A 12,137-nucleotide genomic window follows, 5' to 3' on the forward strand; every position below is an offset into this window, starting at 1 on the left:
GCATCCTACATCAACCAAAAATATTTCCTTAGTTTTGTTCTTTTTTAGTTCCAGTAACAGTTTTCTGTGTTTTCCTTCAGTGTGTTCCATTAGATGGTTCTTTTTCATTGCGGATCATATTTTCAGTTTCTAGGCTTGCTTTTGTTCATCATTCCAGATTGTCAGTTCGTTTGGATTCTTTTTCAGAGAGTTATTCCTTCCAGAGTGACTGTTTCCTGGTTCCATAATAGTTTTGAGCTTATTGTCTGTGTTGGTGATTCCTTCTCATGCGGAGCAATTTATTGGCTTGAAGATCTATTTTGTGCCTTGCTCGATGTTATTGAGTCCATGCCAACCTTCCTTTTGATCCACACTCCTTGGTTGTTCTTTTTCGGAGGATTTTCCTTTCATTCTTGGGGCCGACCCATTTGCACATTTCATTTTCCTATTTTGGTAAATGAAATCTATTGTGGCCGACCTAGATATGTTCTGAAGGGTATATATTGTTGTATGTGATCCTTGGGGAGGCAGTTCGAACATTGTGAGTATTGAACTTTTGGAATTATAATCTAGATGCCTCTTGGAGGTCTGGATGAATCGTAATCTTGCATGTTAGCCTGCATGTAACCAGTTGATTACCAGATGTTCTATGATGATAATATGATGATGCATATATATAATTTTACATCTTATCTATGTTTTATTGTTGCTTCTATTGTGTTACTCTTATTGCATGATCTGGTCAATTCTCTTTGAGGACCCACCAGATCATGGTTGCACCAAGTGGTATCACAGTTGGTTATGAACCTGTTGATGGAGAAAGAGTTGGTTGCGAACCTTGAGGCATTCCTTTGGGTGAACAAATCGCTGAGTGGAGGCAGGCTACAAGTATGTTTGATAGATCACCGAGTGTGAGGCAATCAAAACTGGTAGTCAGATCATCGAGTTGAGGTAGTTGCACCAAAGCAAAGGAGGAGATGTTGCCAAGAAGAATGAATCCCCGAAGGGTAGAGCAAATAATGGAGGATTTCAAGAATGAGATGAGGAACAAGATGTGGAATGCATTGGATGGTTTGCGAAGGAACCTGGAGTATGAGGATAAGTATGAAGAAGCTAGAGAAGAGCTCGAGGTTGAGGAAGCTGAAAGACTAGAAGATGAAAGAGAATAAAGATTTCTGAGAGCAGTGGCGTAAGTGAGTAAAGTTAATAAAGTGGAGGTTTTGAGCATTTTGGGGACACTGAATCCAGAAGATATGATCAATTAGATCGAAGAGTTGGAGGACTATTTCAAGTTTGAGGATATTAAGGACCCATAGAGAGTCTGGTTGGCACAGACTAAGCTGAAAGGGCATGCTGCTTTGTGGTGGAAGGAGTTGCAGAGAGATAGAGTTGAGAATGGTGAGATGAAGATCACCCAATGGAGGCAGATGGTAGCAAGATTGAAGACTAAATTCATTATGGGAGACTATGAGGTGGAGTTGTTCAAGAAGTTATTGAACCTGAAGGAGAGAAAAATGAGTGTGAAGGAGTGTACCGAGGAATTCTACTAGGTAATGATCAGATCTGGACATAGAGAGATGGATAGAGAGAAGGTGGCTAGGTACATAAATGGACTTGCATTTAACATTCAGGATGAGATGAGTATGTTGAAGATTTCTACAGTTATAGAGGCTTACCAATATGCTTTGAAGGCTGAGGAGAAAGTGAAAAGAAGACAACAAAATAACCCTAGATAAAAGGAGAGATATAAAGGACAGATGAGTGGCAACATAGAGAAGCGAAATGTTGAAGAAGAATCAAAACCTAAGTGGAGTAAAGAACCAAATCAGAAGACACATAGAAAAAGGCAGTGGCAGTAGCAGTAGAGAATTCTTGGGCAAATATTTCAAGTGTGGAGAAACCAGACATAGATATTTTAAGTGCAAGCAAGGGATGGCAATAAATTGTGTGGCAAATGAGGATCAAGAAGCTAGAGTTACCAGTGAAAATGTGTTGGAGCCAGAGTAGGGAGAATCCTTTATGTTTAGAAGAGTCTTGATGGAGTAGAACAATGATACTGGATCTACTCAGAGGAAGAATCTTTTCTGGACTGTGTGTAAATTTGGTGTTGTAATGTTATTATGGATAATGGAAGTATTGATAATTTGGCATCTAGGTAGATGCTACAGAATCTCGGGTCGAAGAGGTTCGAACACCCTTGTCCTTACAAGATAAGTTGGTTGTAGGATGATCAACATTTAGAAGTAAAGGAGTAGTGTTTGGTGAATTTCAATATTGGACCTTTTAGGGATGAGGTCTTGTGTGATGTTTTGTCTATGAGTGCTTGTCATGTTTTGTTGGGGAGACCTTAGCAGTTTGATAGAGGAGCTATGTATGAATGTAGAAGAAACCTAATCACTATTGAGAAGGATGGGCAAAAGTTCACATTGGCTTCCTTGAGGGAAAAAGAGAAGGAAGTGAGGAATTTGAGCCTTGAGAGAAGTTACAGTGCTGAGAAACCGATTGCAGAGGTGATACTGGAGGGAGGTATGAATTTGCAGAAGTGCCTGATAGATAAGTCTAATAGCAAGAAGGAATCAAATGATAGTAAGGTTATGGTGGCGAATCAGATGAAGTCTTGCGGCAGAAATAAAACAAAGATGCAGAAGAAAGAAAGTATCGGTTAGAGATAGCGTGCAGGTCTGAAGCAAGGAAAGAGAAATAACGAGAATCAGGAGTTAGGGAATCCGGTTGAGGTTTTGGAGGAGGTAAGGAAGAGGTTTGCAAACAAAGAAGATGTTTGGATCAGAAATGAGCATGGAGTCTATATCTCGAATCATTTTTGATGTTCATGAGTTTCCCCTCATGGAACATCTCTTTCTACCTAGGGTGTCTGATGCAGGAGCATCCCCGGTCTATGAGAAATCCTACATCAACCAAAGATATTTCTTTAGTTTTGTTCTTGTTCAGTTCTGATAGTAGTTTTCTGTGTTTTCCTTCAGTGTGTTCTGGTAGATGGTTCTTTTTCATCGCGGATCAGATTTTTGGTTTCCAGGCTTGCTTTTGTTCATCATTCCAGATTGTTAGTTCATTTGGATTTTTTTATGGAGAGTTATTCCTTCTAGAGTGACTGTTTCCTGGTTCCAGAACAATTTTGAGCTTATTATCTGTATTGGTGATTCCTTCTCATGCAGAGAAATTTCTTGGTTTGCGGATCTATTTGGTGCCTTGCTCGATGTTATTGAGTCCATGTCTGACCTTCCTTTTGATCCACACTCCTTGGTTGTTCTTTTCCGAAGGATTTTCCTTTCATTCTTGGGACCAACCCATTTGCACGTTTCATTTTCATGTCCTTATAAATGTAATCTATTGTGGTCGACCCAAATATGTTTCAGAGGGTATACATATTGTTGTATGTGATCCTTGGGGAGGCAGTTCGAAGGTTGTGAGTATCGAGCTTCTGGAATTGTAATTCGGATGCCTCGTGGAGGTTCAGATGAATTGTAATCTAGCATGTTAGCTTGCATGTAACCGGTTGATTACCATATATTCCATGATGATATTATGATAATGTAGATATTTGATTTTGCATTTTATCTATGTTTTGTTGTTGCTTCTATTGTGTTACTCTTGCTGCATGATCTGACTAGTTCTCTTTGAGGACCCACCAGATCATGGCTGCACCAAATAATCATCTATTCTAAAAAAAGAAAATGAGATGGTGTAACACCCAAGATTAGAACAAGCTTAGTAGTTAGAATTTTGTTTCAAGTTAGAGTAATAAGAGAAAGGGGGAGACTTCCATTATAACAAGGAGAGATTTTAATCTCACACACTGTGGCTGAAACCACAATTTTGTGAACTTCCCTAATTTACAAAATTTTCTACCAACAGGTCTATCAAAGTAACACTATTTATGCTTTTAACCTTTAATTAACATCTTCTAATTTTTAGTTTGTTTCTAATTTTACGTAGGTTAAAATTGTTTTCTTACTCCATACCTTCTATCCATTCCAACCCATTGTTGACCTTTAATAACTCTCATACATATACATATGTTAATGGGAGATGGTGCTTGATATGAGTAGACAACATTAGTTGATATCAGTAATAGACATCTTCATTTTAATCTTGATCGCTTTCGCTATGTCTTTCATTTCTTTAAAATGTGACTTTATTTGTTTGAATTTTTACCCTCTTTATACTCACTAAAAAAATTAGCTGGATTTTTTTATCTTATCCATAAAATAATATTTCACTTATAATTATATCAAAATATTACTGTTTCAGTTCACGACAAACTATGTTTCCTCACATTCTAGATGATTGAAATCAATAGAAACATTCTTATTACATGCCAATAAATTACTTGTTTTTACGATCAATTTTTAGTCAATAGGCTATTATAGGCGGGGAATCCCACCAGATTTGTCTGATCTCTGATGTCTGATGCTGAAATCTTTTTCGACACTATATTTCGATGAATAACCAATATCATTGTTAAAAAAACAAACTTGCAAACCGGGTGAACAATTAATATGATTGACTAAGTAAGTTGGACATGACAATAGAATTGAAGGTGAATTTTTAGAGTTTGAGACTATTCTTTGTTTTATGGTAGTTTGAAATTGTAGAGATTTGGTCTGGCATGATAGCAAGATTTCATAAATCAAATTTATTTGTAGTAAATGCAGATAATGGCTTGGGAACCAACTTTAGATGCATCGCCTCAGACAACCCTTCAATCACTTTCTACAACTAGATGATTACGTAGTCTCAAGGACCCTTTTGGGTAAGAAGTGCCTACACTTCCACATAAAATTAGGCCTAGAGTTAGTACAATCCCCAATACCAATAGGGTATGTTCCAATCATCATTTAGGGTATGAAACCAAAATTTTCTCGCACATACATTGTCTATCTCGCACTTCCACTCGCTTGTAATGGTATAGCACCATAACCTCTAGGGGAGTTGAGGAGCTTGATCTAAGAATTGACACATTAATATAAGAGAAGGGAACATGGTGTCATATCTATAATTGGAAGATTATGGTTGGATCAATAGACTTGCAGAGGGAGATACTCGAAAGAAAATATTCCCATGCGCAAAATTGATCGCTACGGAATAAGTATTTAATTTCGAGAAAAAAGTTCTTACTGATAATTAGAAATAGAAAGACATCAACATAGTACAACATATGAAAAGGTGGAAACCTTGAAGGGTGGTAGGTTGATTGTATTCTTGAACGTGATGTTGAGTGGTCTACCTCAACCAAATAGGGATGTCTTGAATGTGTAGGATGATGTGTAGAATTTTGCTGAAATACAAATATAAGTTCATTTAATTTTAATAACCAAGAACAATTTTAGTAGAACTGCATAATTTTTGAACATCATAGTGTAGAAAACAATTAGAAAATGTAAATTGTAAGAAGTAACTAATTACAACCATTACATTTAGATAAGAATTTACGTTACAACTTGTAAAAATCCAAAATCCAATTGAAATACCTATGACATATCAACAAATGACCATTATTTGAGATCTCTAATGCTTATTACCTTAACTGTGTAGGAGAAATGAAGCTTTATTGCCGATAGAAAGAAGCCAAAAACCATGGCCTAGGGGATACATGGGGTAAACGTATGTAACACCTGATGCAAAAACCTAAATTTGACTAGAAGTGTGCATATGCATGTATAATATATATGTTTACACTAAAAGAATCAAAGAGCTTTTATAATAAAATAAAATAATATTAATCATTCGTTATCTTTTTATGTCTTGTTTTAGGTTTTATTTTTAAATTTAGGTTTTTCTCTGCATTTGTATGTCTTTTATATGAATCCGTTGTTGCGGGGGTCCATAGTAGGTAGGGTGAGAACATCAAATAGGTGTGACCTCAAAATTGCTAGGTACATGCATCTGCATAAAATTATAAATGACATAAGTATTCTCCCCCCCCCCATTCAAATTTAGCAACACTAAAGTTACCATTCATATGGGTTAAGAGCAACATGGATACTATATATGTTCCTAAGTCGTCTAAAACACCATAACAAAATGAGGTCAAAATCATTTCAAATTTAAGGTAGTATTTTTAGTTATAAAAGTGAAATGTATGACATTTTAAATCTTTCTAATCACATATAGCAATACACATTTTGGATCTTGTTAGGCATTACAATTTAAAAACTATTAATGTGACATACATATCTTTGTCCCATAACACTAAATGAAAAATTCATTTAGAAAATGACAAGTTACATTATTTTGATTTAGATTATATGCATAATAATAGTTTAGTGTAGGCCATCGTTACTCAGAAAAAAGATAGCTGACAATTATTATGCACATAATATTAACAAAATAATATATAATATATTTGAAACTTCCCTTCATTACTATACAAGATTATTTATTGTTTTTAAAGATCATTTTTCATAAGAAATCATTATAAATTCTAACCAAAAATATTTAAATCAAAGTGCAAATGCATAAATTTGAGTGATTACAAATAAATAAGTTATCAAACAACCAAAATTAATGCTCAAAGATCAACAATGCAAGTATAAGTGAAAACGATGCAAAAAAAAAAATCTAATTTGCAAATTTTCATTTCGGAACAAAGAAATTAGAAGGAAGAAAATCTTTATGAACTAATTCTTGCAAACATGAGTAATTGTCCAATTTTCAAATAAGCACACTAGACTAATCATATGAACTATTGTTTTGTTCTATTCACATTTTATTCAATTATATTTGTAAATTTTCACATAAAGTAAATTTCTAGCTTCTACCATTTAAATGAAAAATTTCTCTTCATATAATTAATAATCTATTACAAGCTGAAAAAAGATTATTTCCAAACTTAAGTTTTCAATGACACCATTGGTTCCTTAAAAGTTCATAAGAATAATATTATTCAAAAGAGATACATACTAAACCTTGAACCTTATTTTGAAATGAGAAATAGTTATGTCCAGTGTCAAATGAAAAGAATGAAGTACTACCGAAATAATTGTACCAATCAATGTTTAAACTCAATATAACAAAACTATTAGATAAAAAGAATAGAGCGATCATAATATCAAAACAAATATTAGTGAAAGCAACTTATTTGTAAGATAAGTGAAACCTTCAACAATATATATCGAAAATACCAATTATATTCCCAAATGAAAAAAAAACCACATGAAAAAGGTAAGAAAGATAATTGAATGTGAAATTGAGAGGAAACTAGATGCCCTTGTTTAGAATTCATTACACAACTCAGAAAACATGTAGACCATAAACTCTAAATGACAAAAGAATTTGAGCCAACTAAAAGATGTCAATTATAACATAGGGTGCATACCAAAGTTCTAATGCTACTAGCAGATGAGGACAATGCCTCTGTTTCCATGGATTTTGTGCCAGGGTCCAGTCTTACAAATGGTGTTGCATTTTCACAAAAGGATGCTCTAAGAGTTGTGTAACTGTGAGACAGTTCATAGGATTCTTTTGTAAGCAAAGCCTCACAAAACTCTTGCCTTCCTTTGAGAGATGGTCAGGAATTGTTGGCAACTCCTTATTGTTGCCTATGCGATACACATGTAGAGGCATGAGAAAGTAGAGAAACAAGAAACAAAGAAATTCATATTAGCTAGAATTTAGGTCATCTTCAAAAGATCGACATTAATACATAAATTTTACTCTCTCAAAATTCCATCTTGTAGAAATCAAGTCCAACAAATGACAAGGTCATCTTTAATGTAATCAATTCGTCTATATTATAAATAATTATCATTAGGGGAAGAGTACCAATAGATAACATAGTTCCAATAACCGTCACCTTATTGTCATGTTGGCCCCCCAATAGCCGTCATAGTGAAAACACCATTAATAAATTTGTTTTGTACCAATAGCTGATCATTTTTTGTAATTAACTGGTCCATCTGTGCACAACTATTGGAACATTTGTCCCATTTCTGTACCACTATTGGAACATTTGTGCACCACTATTGGGACATTTGTCAACAAGTACTAGTGATTTTGAGTTGACGGTTACTGGAACATCTTTAGTTAGGTATCTGGCGACACTTTGAAATGTGTACTTTTTGACCTTTGTGCGCATAACTGATTCCATAGCGTGCATCGTTACTACCCAAAAGCCAGATCAATAGCTATAAGCAGTTAAGTCGCATACCAAGACAACTAAAAAAAAAAAAATCAAAATTCGATGTACTGTTTAGGATCTGTGGGTGCGCGAAGTTAGCTATGACGGCTATTGGTGCTCTTCCCCTAATACATAAATTTAACTCTCTTGAAATTTCATTTTGCAGAATTCAAGTCCAACAAATTTCTTCAAACTAATCATTTCATTTATATTATAAATAATTATCACTAATAAATGTAGTTTTCATATTTTGTAATTTGTACTCTCTAATAGGGGAAAGGATCCAGTAGTTGCACACCCTAACTTCGCGCTTTTCAAAATTCTACTTGGAAATTTCAAATCAGTCTGATTTTTTTACAGCAGCTTACTTGGCAAGTCCCCTGCTTATAACTAAGGTTTCAGGGCCACATCATCAAATATGATGCCACATCAGCATGTTTTTTGCCAAGGTGTCCAAAACAGCCCCCAAAAAAAGTGAGACCAATAGGCGTGCAAAAGAGACCCCAATAGTTGTGCAGCTGACATGGCATCACATGATTGGTTACTTTTTACAATATTAGTACATTTCTTAACAACTATTGGTACATTTCCTAACAACTGTTAGTACATTTCTTAACAAAAATTGATATTTTTTGTTTCAAACAATAGGTTTTATTTGTTCAATTTTTGGAACAAAAGGTATCAACAACCCTCACAACAATTGGTACATGCTCAACTACTGGGTCCTTTCCCCTATATTATTCAAATATATTTTATTATCCTCTTAACCATTGCACCTCTCTTTGATACAAATGCTAGTATTTTTAAATTTCTTGTTTCAAGGAATAATAAAAAATATCGTTAAAAAAAAAAAAATTCTTTTTGAAAGATTGCAATTACTCAAGGTTCCCGCCAGTGACAAGTATTTCAAAAAATAAATCCCCAATTTTGTTTGCCTTTCACCTCGTCCTTATTTGATCACTCTGCCCTATTTTATTGTTGTGCATTTGCCTGCTGTCTGCATACGGCCGGCAAAACCCTGCCCCTTCTGCTCACGGTAGGCCATGGACGAAATTGAATATGTTCTGGTTGCAACTGTAAACAGTTTTGACTGGACTCTAGGCGGCTCCATTCTGTACTTCTCCGTTATTAAGATAATTTTTAGAAAGTTTGATACTCAAGTTCATTCGACACACCCTGTCCTCTGTATTCTTCTAATTTGTTCGACCAACGGCAATCTCAGCTTTCATACATTGCAGGTCTCCATTATTACAGGTTAGCTGTCATTTTTCTTTTCCTTTATAATGTTGTTCTTCTCTTTAACATTTTACGCAAAAAATATCCTTAATTTGCGATGGTTCGTCAAAAGTTTGAAAACCTATCTTGTAGGGTTTTCTTGTTTTAGATATTTAAAAAAAAAAATTAGCTGCACATTCTGTCTCCTATGAAAGAAAGGTATGGTTTGTTAAATTTTGTTGAAAACAATGGATCACTTAGGTTGAATTAGGAACTTCCATGGCATTGCAGGGCAGGTCGTTCATCTAGCCAGAGTCAAGAGGGGACTCCCCAGTCAAAGTGGGGAAGGGTCTTGATCGATAAATTATGGTCTTCCATCCACCTTCCCCCCGCATTAAATTTTTCTTTTCATGATTACTTAAAGCATCTATAATGCTTGCCGATAATCATCCACGTCGAATATTTCTATTAGACTTTAGTAGGGTTTTCCTCAGTATCACAGATTTTGATTATTAACTTGTGAGGTTCTAACAATAGTAGTCATTAGTTTACAAATTGATCAAGAAGAATAATTCATTGAGTTTTAACCTTTGATTCATTTTCATGAGTTCTATCTAATTGGAACTGAAGCGTATATTGTTAATATTTTTTCCCTTTCAAGTCAACACAACTTGGTTAACAAAGATTTTTATTTTGTGAATTCTCTTGCAATATACATCCCAAAACATGGTAAGCATGTACCTATGCACATCTTACTTTGACCTACGAAAGGGCATTTTTAATCCAGAGTTGTCCTCTTTGTTGTCCTCTTTTCTTTGTGCTTTGCCTTATTTAAACAGGTCAGTGACTTTATTCTTCACTATATAATTGTTCACGTGGTAGACCACATTTTGGTGAGATGGGCAAAGTAAATCCAAGTTATATCATCTTCCCTTGCTGAGAACTTGATAACATTAAATTAATATTGCGATTGAAGGATACTTAAAATGAATATGAAGAGAAGCAATAGAATGAATGGATGTATATTTTTAATAACGTCTATAAGGTCAAACAATCTCTGGGATCCATGGATAGTTAGAAAGTTCAAATAAAATACTGTGACTATTAAACTTCTTTTTCCTTCTGTATCTTGGATTTTCTATTGTGTATCTTGATTAGGAAATCTACAACTCTTGTTATCTTTTCTTCATCTAACAAGTTACTGAAGGTATTTACATTTAGTGTCTCAATCCAAATATCATTGTAGATTGGTCACTCCATGATGTAGTACCATTCTTTTACCACCACTACTCGAGTGCAATATCCACATCTTCTATCTTTCCATTCCTCTTTAGGTGTAATCCATCTTCTTGTTTCGCATCTAAGTTGATGTGAGTTGGTCCTTATTTGAGCAATTAACATTTTTGCTTTGCATTTTATGTCCATTCCTATGTAGTTCTTTTGTGTATAGTCATGTGTGGGATTGAAATATTTGATATAATATTCCTTTTTCCTCCCTATTTGTCCTGACCACATGTTTTCTTTGAATTTTTCTTGCATGTACTTTTTATTTCTCCATTGTTATTTGGACAATCTTTTATGTTAATATCCCACTTATTCATCCTTTTAATGTTTTGTTTCATCCATGTGCTCTTCCTTATGTCTAGTTTCTCTCCTGCTGCCATTTTTGGCTAGTGATGTATCTCCATGTTTTCTAATCTTCTTAAATAACTTAGCAGTTAGAACATAGCCGATGCTTCAATAGGAAATGCCCTTGCTTCCGCTAGGACAATTTCGTATGGGATAGATGATTTAATCTTGAGGCTAGTCATAATGAAATGTTTTTGTACTCTCTCTATTTGTCTCCGTTTTCTTGCTGAAGTGCTGCTGCCCCATAATTCACATTCGTATAGTACCACCGGAATCACAAGAAGCCCAAAAAAAGTTTTTTTAGTTTTCTAGTCTCATAGTTCATCTCTTCTACATCTGTTTTGAAGTGAATATAAGGCTTTCCATCCACCTTGAATCCTTTTGCTCTACATGTTTTCCCGCTGAGTTAATCTCTTTATAGAAACATAAAGACGTGTATGAATAAAAATGATGACCTTATTTTGAGTGATTCATTGAGACCTTTAACTTTATCAAGAGCAATGCTATTGTAGAGAGAGCATAAAGGGATATATGCAAAGATTTGAAGTTGCAGGAACCACATTTTGATTTTTGGAATATTTAGAGTGAGATTTGCTATTGTAGAAGGAGCTTAAAATAATATAGGCAAATATTCCCATAACATTTCATATTTATTGGGAATCATTGTCATTATTTTCTTTTGAGATATTTTTTTCTTGGAAATTTCTCTTTCTTTGAAGCTGGGTTTCGTTTGGAACTTGGAAACTTTCACATAATGATCCCAGAAGCAAGCTATTAGACATTAAAACACTAAATTATATCTTTATATGGAAGGGCCATCTACAATGAGACATGCCTCTTTAAGAAATTTTACTTAAATTGGGACAGAATGCATCAAGTCTGGCTCGTCAAAAGCAAGGAAATATTTAGATTTGTTATTGAACTATTGAATCTAAATCCAAAGTTAATGGTATCTATAAGAAACTTGGATAAGATATTTTGTCCAATATAGATACATGGTCAACTATGAGTAAAGATAATGATATTTAGAAGGTTTTTGAAAGATATAAGAATAGATTAGCGAGACTTTAAGTTCCTCACGGGATCCTATGGACAATGACGGTGAAAGGGATTTTTCAATTCAATAAGATAATGAGTGAGATGGGTGGAGATTCAAGAAGTTTGTAAGCTTTAACAT

General features: G+C 34.4%; 1 protein-coding gene across 2 annotated transcripts in view; it reads left to right on the forward strand.

The window, feature by feature from the left end:
• The first annotated feature begins 9,064 nt into the window (after positions 1-9,064).
• Positions 9,065-12,137, forward strand: part of LOC131074809 (phosphoglycerate mutase-like protein 1) — a 50,434-nt gene continuing 47,361 nt past the window's right edge. The window contains exons 1-2 of one of the 2 annotated variants that reach the window (XM_058011498.2): positions 9,065-9,370; positions 9,623-9,700. The gene's annotated coding sequence lies outside the window, so the exon portion shown is untranslated. The remainder of the gene's footprint in view (positions 9,371-9,622; positions 9,701-12,137) is intronic. The other variant, XM_058011497.2, reaches the window with a different exon arrangement.

Source organism: Cryptomeria japonica, chromosome 6 (genome assembly GCF_030272615.1).
Source record: "Cryptomeria japonica chromosome 6, Sugi_1.0, whole genome shotgun sequence".
Lineage (NCBI taxonomy): Eukaryota > Viridiplantae > Streptophyta > Pinopsida > Cupressales > Cupressaceae > Cryptomeria > Cryptomeria japonica.